At 34.3% G+C, this 9,613-nt stretch overlaps 1 long non-coding RNA gene across 1 annotated transcript; it reads left to right on the top strand.

Moving 5' to 3' along the window:
- The first annotated feature begins 251 nt into the window (after positions 1-251).
- On the top strand, positions 252-9,019 carry LOC146917886 (uncharacterized). Its single transcript, XR_015013541.1, has 3 exons — positions 252-1,522; positions 2,779-7,440; positions 8,698-9,019. It is a non-coding gene; the product is annotated as an uncharacterized LOC146917886 (long non-coding RNA).
- The last annotated feature ends 594 nt before the right edge of the window (positions 9,020-9,613 follow it).

Here is a 9,613-nt window from a genome sequence, read left to right as displayed (position 1 = left end):
AAAGCCTTCGGCTAATGACACATGGCATAATTCCATACCCTCTATTTTTCTGCCATTTTATCTCTATATATCCGTGCAAATTTGCACGTAATCTTTACTAGTTTTCAACTGAAATTGCAGACAACCTTTTGTATACTTACTTAAATTCAAAAAATTACTAGATAACTTATAGGTTACATATGCACTCTTTTTTACCTCATGCAAACTTATACAATTTATAACTGCTCCTCATAGGGCTACTACTCTAATATTCCTCTGAATTTTAAATAAATTGTCGTATCAGTTGGACATGTCAAAACGGAATTATTTCTAAAGGGTTAATTATTTATTGAGAAAATCGAAGATATTCGGTAAATATCTTGCATATTCTTCGTACGAACTTGAGGAATTAAAAGGTTACGAATTAACGGAGGACAATCATGTCTTTTCCTTGAAGGGCATTTTGGTCATTTGGGACTTGAGATTTTTTTTAAGAAGTTGGACCCATTCATTTTCTTCCAACTTCTCTCAAAATCTAGAACTCTCTTTCCCTTCTCTTACTCTCTCTTATCCTCACGGTTCCCTCCCTCTTTCTCATAACCTTTACCAAAAATTTCATCTAACTACAAATTAATCAACATGCAATTATGTTAAGTGATTCTTAGGGCAATTTGGTTAGCATGCAAGAATAAATTCCTTTCTCTTCTCCCTCTTCAGCCGCAGCCATCATCCTTTAGCTTTGGAAGTTAAGCTTTTGAGCTTGAGTGGAATTCTACATGCAAGGTATGCTGAATAAGTGTGGTTAGTAATTGCATGTATCTATTAGATGCTTATTGTTATTGTCATGACTATTAAGGATTAATGAGGGATATAAGCTGCTGCATGTGAGGTTTTGGGCTGTTATGTATATGAATGGATGATTGTTTATGGTTTGGTGTTTAAATACAAGAAGTTGAAGCTAAAAAGAGGGTAATTTGTGTGAAATTCGCAGAACAGATTTGTTGTATTTTGGTCGTGTGTATATAAGAGTTAAGTGATTGTTAAAGAATTGGATTCCTCATTTAATTCCCTTCAAATCGGATATAAATTTTGTGTGATTTGGATTAGAAACGAACTCAGAAAACCCAATTGAAGTTTGGTAAAATTCTGCTGGAAATTTGGTTACGGGTTCTGGGGCAGGGCTCCATTAAAACAGTAATAACTTTCTCTCTGTAACTTGGAATCAAGTGATTTTTAATGCTATGGTTAGCTAACGAAATTATGGACGTTTTAGTACCAGTTTCACTAATTTTGGTTCAGTATTGAGGTCTGGAGATAATTTTGAAGTAAGAGGTCAGATGCAGATTTTGTGCAGAATATCAGTCTAACTGTGTTAGCTCACCGAGCGAGCATGAAACCTCGCCTAGCGAGGAGGTGCAGAAATGGAGTATGAGTTCAGATGGAACTATGTACAAGCTCCGGAGAATGTTTGTGATTCGGTGGAAATTGCTCTGGTGGTTATTTGGAAAGGCATCGCTAGGAATTGAGTTCTTTCGTCATATCTGTGAGTTGATGATGATCATTATCATTTATTTTAATTATCGTTATTATTGATATGTTGATGATTTTATAAGTTAAAGTATTTATCTAAACGGGAAGCACACCCTTTGAACATTTTTCTTGTCAATTGATACTTATGTTTAAAGTCATCAATACTATTATGGTCTATATTTGAATTTATCTATGACTTATTGAGCAAAGGATATGAAATTGAAATTTGATTGCATATACAATGACATGAGTTTTGAGATATGGGGAATACAGTTATGTTCTTGAGAATTTTCGATGTTAATATGCGTTTTGAAAAGATTTGATATTAATATGTACATGATTTGGATTTGGATTTGAATTTGAATTTGAATTGGGATTTACTTATGATAATAAGTAGTTGGTTTTAAATTGAGTTTTGATGTACGTATTTTGAATATAAGTTTCGATATTGTGAAATATGGTTTTGGCATTTTGTTTTAAGAATGGTGTTTTGAAAATTACGGTTATAATGACGACAACCTAGGTGCACCTAGTAGTAATTTCAATTAGGTAGAATTACCCCATTAGATGGAGCCGCCCCTATGGAAAGGCCACCATTAGGAGGAGAGGGCTATCAATGAGAGGTAAACTCCCTAATTGAAAATGTTTTACACTTTGCTTTGAGTCAAGAGAAAAGAGCTATCCGTTAGATGGAGCCGCCCCTATGGATAGGCCACCATTAGGAGGAGAGGGCTATCAACGAGATGGAGCTAGTTCTTGATTCACCCATTTTGATATACTTTAAAAAAAAAAAAACATTTTGTTTTGAGTCGAGAGAAAAGAGCTATCCGTTAGATGGAGCCGCCCCTATGGATAGGCCACCATTAGGAGGAGAGGGCTATCAACGAGATGGAGCTAGTTCTCGATTCACCCATTTTGTTTATTTTCACTAAATGGAGTTTTCATTAATTTCTTTAAAGGCTTTAATCAAGATTTTTGGTAAAATATATTTTCAAAGGCTTGTAATGTTATCTTCATGTTTTTACGATGTTGGACTTTTCGTTGAAGGATGTCTATTTGACTGGAAATATTTAAAAAGGGTGTGGATTTTCATGCGTATAAACGGTTGCGGATTACTAGAAATTTATACGGCTACTAGATTTTAAATTAACATTAAATTTTGAGTAAAGAAAATAATCGTGCTCTTGTGTGTTTCCCTTCTAGTTGGTAGTGGTTGTTGTCTCCTCACTAAGTCTTTATGACTTACCCCTTTTTCTTATATTTTTACAGATTCAAAGTCAATTGCGTAGAAAGCTTCTAGCAGAGTTAAAGATCTATCAGTGTCACTTTTGGTAGGCCCTCTTGGTTGGTTTCTCTTTCTATATTTATATTTCAGTATCCATTGATGTATCTGCAGCTATTTGGAAGTCTAGGATGTGTTATTCTGAGTTGTACAAGTATGAGAAAAATGTTAATTGAGATACTGGATGATAAAACAAGTTTTTTTAAAACAGGATTCATATCTTGGAAATGTTGAATTTACAGGGGAAACTATGTCGAAATTTCAGTAAATATTTTTATTGAAGTGAAAACCGAATTGGAATTGTTTTTATTTTATAGTTTGTCAAGATGAATCAATAGGCTTGCCGGGCTAGAATGTTCTAGTTTGTGCGCCGGTCACGATTAGTGTTTTGGGTCGTGACAAAGTTGGTATCAGAGCTCCGGTTGTAGGTCCTAATAGCTGCAGACATAGAGTAGTAATAGATTTTGCTAATGAATTGTGAACCGCGGCACAATTTATTTGCAAAAAGCTATTAGCACTCTATGGTAGTGTCACTTGTTGTCCAATCTTATGATTTCTTTTGGGTCTTTGAATTGTCTCACTTTGTTTGTCGCCTAGTCCTATTTTTGGTAAATTTTCTTTCATTTAGTGAGGGTGCCACCCATTAACAAGATCTCCACTAGAAGGGAAATTGGTTCCTTGCGAATTTAAAGCCGAACCGTAAAACCTTAGTCAAATAGGTCGTCATTCAGGATGTTCTCATGGTTGACTTAAAGAAAATGATAAAGGACGTAGCATTTATGTTGACAAACGTGATTGAGTTGTAGGAGTAATTAATGTCGAGGTTTCTAGAGAAATATGAAGAAATCCGATGATGATAGAGATTATTGTTGGCTTACAAGAAATACAATGGTTTGTGTAACAAATTGTTGGACAATAACAACATGGTAATCAAGCGCAGAGAAATGTTTTGGCCCACAAGAAGTTAATCATGGTTAGTAGCAGTCGATAAACCATCTAGAGAGATCAATGTGGATATAGAAAAGTTCATGAAACTTAAACCTTTACCTTTTATATATGTCTACTATGTGTGTGGATATAATGACTTATTGACGGTCAAGATAGGTTATGAATGAAATTATGATGCTCTCATTTAAAGGTGGATATAAGGATGTGGGAGTTGACATAATATAAGTTGGAAGGTATGGTATATGACTAGTTTGATATATTTACACATGGAAAACAAGTAGGATAACCTTTGTTGGGATGAAGTGAGACATCTCAAGTGTTTATGACTCGTTTTCTTTTAGAAAGTGTTGGAGATGAATTTCCTTAAGAGTGTGAAAGATCGGACTAAACTGAGTTCATGCCAGTTTTAGAGTACAAAACCCGTCTTATTGAGCTTTCAATGAACGCTCCCCACCCTATCATAGTAGAGATGAGTGTCAAGTGGTTCATTATAAAATTAAGGGAATGCTTAATTGGATTCGTGGTTAGATCTAATTGTGCTACTTTGCGGAGGTTTTAAAGCTTAACACTTCAGATTAGGCAACAAAAGCTTAGGGGATGTAGTAGACAAATATTTGCAAGAAATGAGTTGAATGATTATACATAGATTTTTCTTAGCATGATGGTGAAGTTATATTTGGTTATTAGGAACAATAAATATAAATAACATAAATAGATAGTTTTAGTTGACAAACTTTTGGGCACAACGCAAAGTGTTGAGTAGATCATGGGGCATGTAGGTAATTTACTTTTCCTTATAGTACTTTTGATTCTACAATGGTTGATTCGACTCTGGAAATATTTTGTTTCAAGGATGAAAAGGTATAATTTCAATGTGGTTAAGTATGCTATATTAGGAGTGTTCATCATGGGTAGCTACGACACAACTATTATTTAGTCATGCATTAACATAGTCGTGTTAGTACAAATTTATAGGATTTTGAGTATGAATTGGTTGTTTGTCTAGTAAGCCACCTTACCCTATTATAACTAAGTAGTGAAAGTTGAGATATCGGGTAATCACTTTTATCCTTTTGAGGAAAATCTGGTTAGGTACCATATTATTTAACCTCAAGTTTAGGTTCTAACAAGTTATTGAAGAGAGGTTGCCAAGGATAATTGGTTTTGATTAGGGATATACAAGTGAGTGAAGAATTATAAAAAGTTCAAAAAACATTTGGGTTTCCTGATGTTGTCCTGAAGAACTTTCTGGATTGTCACTTGATAATGAGATTAGATTCTCTATAGACTTGGTTCCTACCACTCAACCCACATCCATACCTCTTTATCGAATGACATAGAATAACTTACATTGTTTAGGGACTAACCACAAGACCTTTTCAATAAGGGATTTATTGACCTAAGTTCGTTTCCTTGAGGATTAATGAAATTTATTATAAGTAAGGAAGATAGATATGTGTGACTGTGTGTAGTTATAGACAGGGGAATAAGGTGATAGTTAGGAATAAATATTATTTACCATGCATTTATTTGTTCGACCAACCTCAAGAAGCTTAGTGTTTTCCAAGATTTATTGAAATAGGGATATCACTAGTTGGATATTACGAGTGAACATACATTAAAGACAACTTTTCGCACATACTACGAGGATTGTAAAATTCTGGTTATACCTTTAAGACTTACTAATGCTCCAACGTCTTTATTGAACTGATGAATTGGATTTTTCAACCTTAGATTTGTGAGTTATATTGTTTAGTGATGACATTTTTGTGTATTCCAAGAGTAAAGAAAGGCATGATCTAAGCGATCCTACACATGAGTGAATATGTCAACAATAATTTTGCTCTTAAGATTTTGAGGCATTAGCAATATGAAAGGATTTTCTTAGATTTATAACAACCAAAAAGGTCTTAGTATAACTTAAATTTAGGAAAAATAAGGTGGATGGAATTCTCTTAAATACTTTGATTGCAAAGACTTGTATTACCTTGGGAAGACAAATGTTGTTGCAAATGCTTTAAGTAGGAAGTACATGGGTAGTTTTACTCATTTAGTCGAAATAAAGAGAATTATAATTAAAGGGCTACAAAAACTTGTTAAAAAGGGGGATTCAATTTTATCTTGATCATTCAATGGCATTATTGGTTAAGATTTAGATTAGGTAAAATTGATAGGACCTTGGAGGAATGAAGCGTACGAAGAAGGAAAGGCATGATGTGAAGTTTATAATGAATTCTCTTAAGGAAGTATTCAACGCCAATGGTGGCTGGTACCTGTGCAGTTTAAATTAGTCAGTCAAAAAGAATCAGTTAGTAACAATATATGTTTGAGACTAAAAGTGAAAGTATGGGAGAATTATTTGTGCTTATTAGCAAGTAAATCGTTAAATTTCGAGGACGAAATTTCTTTAAGGGGGGTAGATTGTAATATTCCTCTGAATTTTAAATAAATTGTCGTATCAGTTGGACATGTCAAAACGGAATTATTTCTAAAGGGTTAATTATTTATTGAGAAAATCGAAGATATTCGGTAAATATCTTGCATATTCTTCGTACGAACTTGAGGAATTAAAAGGTTACGAATTAACGGAGGACAATCATGTCTTTTCCTTGAAGGGCATTTTGGTCATTTGGGACTTGAGATTTTTTTTAAGAAGTTGGACCCATTCATTTTCTTCCAACTTCTCTCAAAATCTAGAACTCTCTTTCCCTTCTCTTACTCTCTCTTATCCTCACGGTTCCCTCCCTCTTTCTCATAACCTTTACCAAAAATTTCATCTAACTACAAATTAATCAACATGCAATTATGTTAAGTGATTCTTAGGGCAATTTGGTTAGCATGCAAGAATAAATTCCTTTCTCTTCTCCCTCTTCAGCCGCAGCCATCATCCTTTAGCTTTGGAAGTTAAGCTTTTGAGCTTGAGTGGAATTCTACATGCAAGGTATGCTGAATAAGTGTGGTTAGTAATTGCATGTATCTATTAGATGCTTATTGTTATTGTCATGACTATTAAGGATTAATGAGGGATATAAGCTGCTGCATGTGAGGTTTTGGGCTGTTATGTATATGAATGGATGATTGTTTATGGTTTGGTGTTTAAATACAAGAAGTTGAAGCTAAAAAGAGGGTAATTTGTGTGAAATTCGCAGAACAGATTTGTTGTATTTTGGTCGTGTGTATATAAGAGTTAAGTGATTGTTAAAGAATTGGATTCCTCATTTAATTCCCTTCAAATCGGATATAAATTTTGTGTGATTTGGATTAGAAACGAACTCAGAAAACCCAATTGAAGTTTGGTAAAATTCTGCTGGAAATTTGGTTACGGGTTCTGGGGCAGGGCTCCATTAAAACAGTAATAACTTTCTCTCTGTAACTTGGAATCAAGTGATTTTTAATGCTATGGTTAGCTAACGAAATTATGGACGTTTTAGTACCAGTTTCACTAATTTTGGTTCAGTATTGAGGTCTGGAGATAATTTTGAAGTAAGAGGTCAGATGCAGATTTTGTGCAGAATATCAGTCTAACTGTGTTAGCTCACCGAGCGAGCATGAAACCTCGCCTAGCGAGGAGGTGCAGAAATGGAGTATGAGTTCAGATGGAACTATGTACAAGCTCCGGAGAATGTTTGTGATTCGGTGGAAATTGCTCTGGTGGTTATTTGGAAAGGCATCGCTAGGAATTGAGTTCTTTCGTCATATCTGTGAGTTGATGATGATCATTATCATTTATTTTAATTATCGTTATTATTGATATGTTGATGATTTTATAAGTTAAAGTATTTATCTAAACGGGAAGCACACCCTTTGAACATTTTTCTTGTCAATTGATACTTATGTTTAAAGTCATCAATACTATTATGGTCTATATTTGAATTTATCTATGACTTATTGAGCAAAGGATATGAAATTGAAATTTGATTGCATATACAATGACATGAGTTTTGAGATATGGGGAATACAGTTATGTTCTTGAGAATTTTCGATGTTAATATGCGTTTTGAAAAGATTTGATATTAATATGTACATGATTTGGATTTGGATTTGAATTTGAATTTGAATTGGGATTTACTTATGATAATAAGTAGTTGGTTTTAAATTGAGTTTTGATGTACGTATTTTGAATATAAGTTTCGATATTGTGAAATATGGTTTTGGCATTTTGTTTTAAGAATGGTGTTTTGAAAATTACGGTTATAATGACGACAACCTAGGTGCACCTAGTAGTAATTTCAATTAGGTAGAATTACCCCATTAGATGGAGCCGCCCCTATGGAAAGGCCACCATTAGGAGGAGAGGGCTATCAATGAGAGGTAAACTCCCTAATTGAAAATGTTTTACACTTTGCTTTGAGTCAAGAGAAAAGAGCTATCCGTTAGATGGAGCCGCCCCTATGGATAGGCCACCATTAGGAGGAGAGGGCTATCAACGAGATGGAGCTAGTTCTTGATTCACCCATTTTGATATACTTTAAAAAAAAAAAAAACATTTTGTTTTGAGTCGAGAGAAAAGAGCTATCCGTTAGATGGAGCCGCCCCTATGGATAGGCCACCATTAGGAGGAGAGGGCTATCAACGAGATGGAGCTAGTTCTCGATTCACCCATTTTGTTTATTTTCACTAAATGGAGTTTTCATTAATTTCTTTAAAGGCTTTAATCAAGATTTTTGGTAAAATATATTTTCAAAGGCTTGTAATGTTATCTTCATGTTTTTACGATGTTGGACTTTTCGTTGAAGGATGTCTATTTGACTGGAAATATTTAAAAAGGGTGTGGATTTTCATGCGTATAAACGGTTGCGGATTACTAGAAATTTATACGGCTACTAGATTTTAAATTAACATTAAATTTTGAGTAAAGAAAATAATCGTGCTCTTGTGTGTTTCCCTTCTAGTTGGTAGTGGTTGTTGTCTCCTCACTAAGTCTTTATGACTTACCCCTTTTTCTTATATTTTTACAGATTCAAAGTCAATTGCGTAGAAAGCTTCTAGCAGAGTTAAAGATCTATCAGTGTCACTTTTGGTAGGCCCTCTTGGTTGGTTTCTCTTTCTATATTTATATTTCAGTATCCATTGATGTATCTGCAGCTATTTGGAAGTCTAGGATGTGTTATTCTGAGTTGTACAAGTATGAGAAAAATGTTAATTGAGATACTGGATGATAAAACAAGTTTTTTTAAAACAGGATTCATATCTTGGAAATGTTGAATTTACAGGGGAAACTATGTCGAAATTTCAGTAAATATTTTTATTGAAGTGAAAACCGAATTGGAATTGTTTTTATTTTATAGTTTGTCAAGATGAATCAATAGGCTTGCCGGGCTAGAATGTTCTAGTTTGTGCGCCGGTCACGATTAGTGTTTTGGGTCGTGACAACTACATCGTTGGATGCTTCGATTGAAGCCATGTTCTCTGAGGACTAGACGCAAATTTCGTCGTCTTCTTCCGTTGATGTGCACGGTTTAGGGTTTGGTGCCTGTGTCGAATTGTTCAAACTGAACAAGAAACTTCTTGGAGAGGAACTTGGTGATTACTCTTGGGTAGAAGACAATATCAGGGAATCTGATTCATATTGTGTAGAAATAAATTCTATTAAGCCTTTTGTTGTTAGTTAGTGTACCTGCTCTAGAGAGGACTTAACAATGTAATAACGTTTAACGCATTTGTTTCAATAAAAAGGCAGGAATGCCGATCTGGATTTCACTTATGTCTATAAATGTTTCTTTGAAAAACTCGATATGCGTTTGCCTTTTAGTGAGCTTAAATGGGAGGTGCTCTGTTGGTTGAGCATTGCTACTACCTAATTGCATCCTAATTGTCGGTCAACCAGATCTCAATTTATTTTCTTGTTTGAATCCAAAGTTTCTTCCTGGTTTA

This window comes from Medicago sativa, chromosome 6 (assembly GCF_051527215.1).
Source record: "Medicago sativa cultivar Bolivia chromosome 6, Bolivia_mono, whole genome shotgun sequence".
Taxonomy (NCBI): Eukaryota; Viridiplantae; Streptophyta; class Magnoliopsida; order Fabales; family Fabaceae; genus Medicago; species Medicago sativa.
The sequence above is the reverse complement of the archived record's forward strand: the minus strand, read 5'-3'. Positions and strand labels throughout refer to the sequence as shown.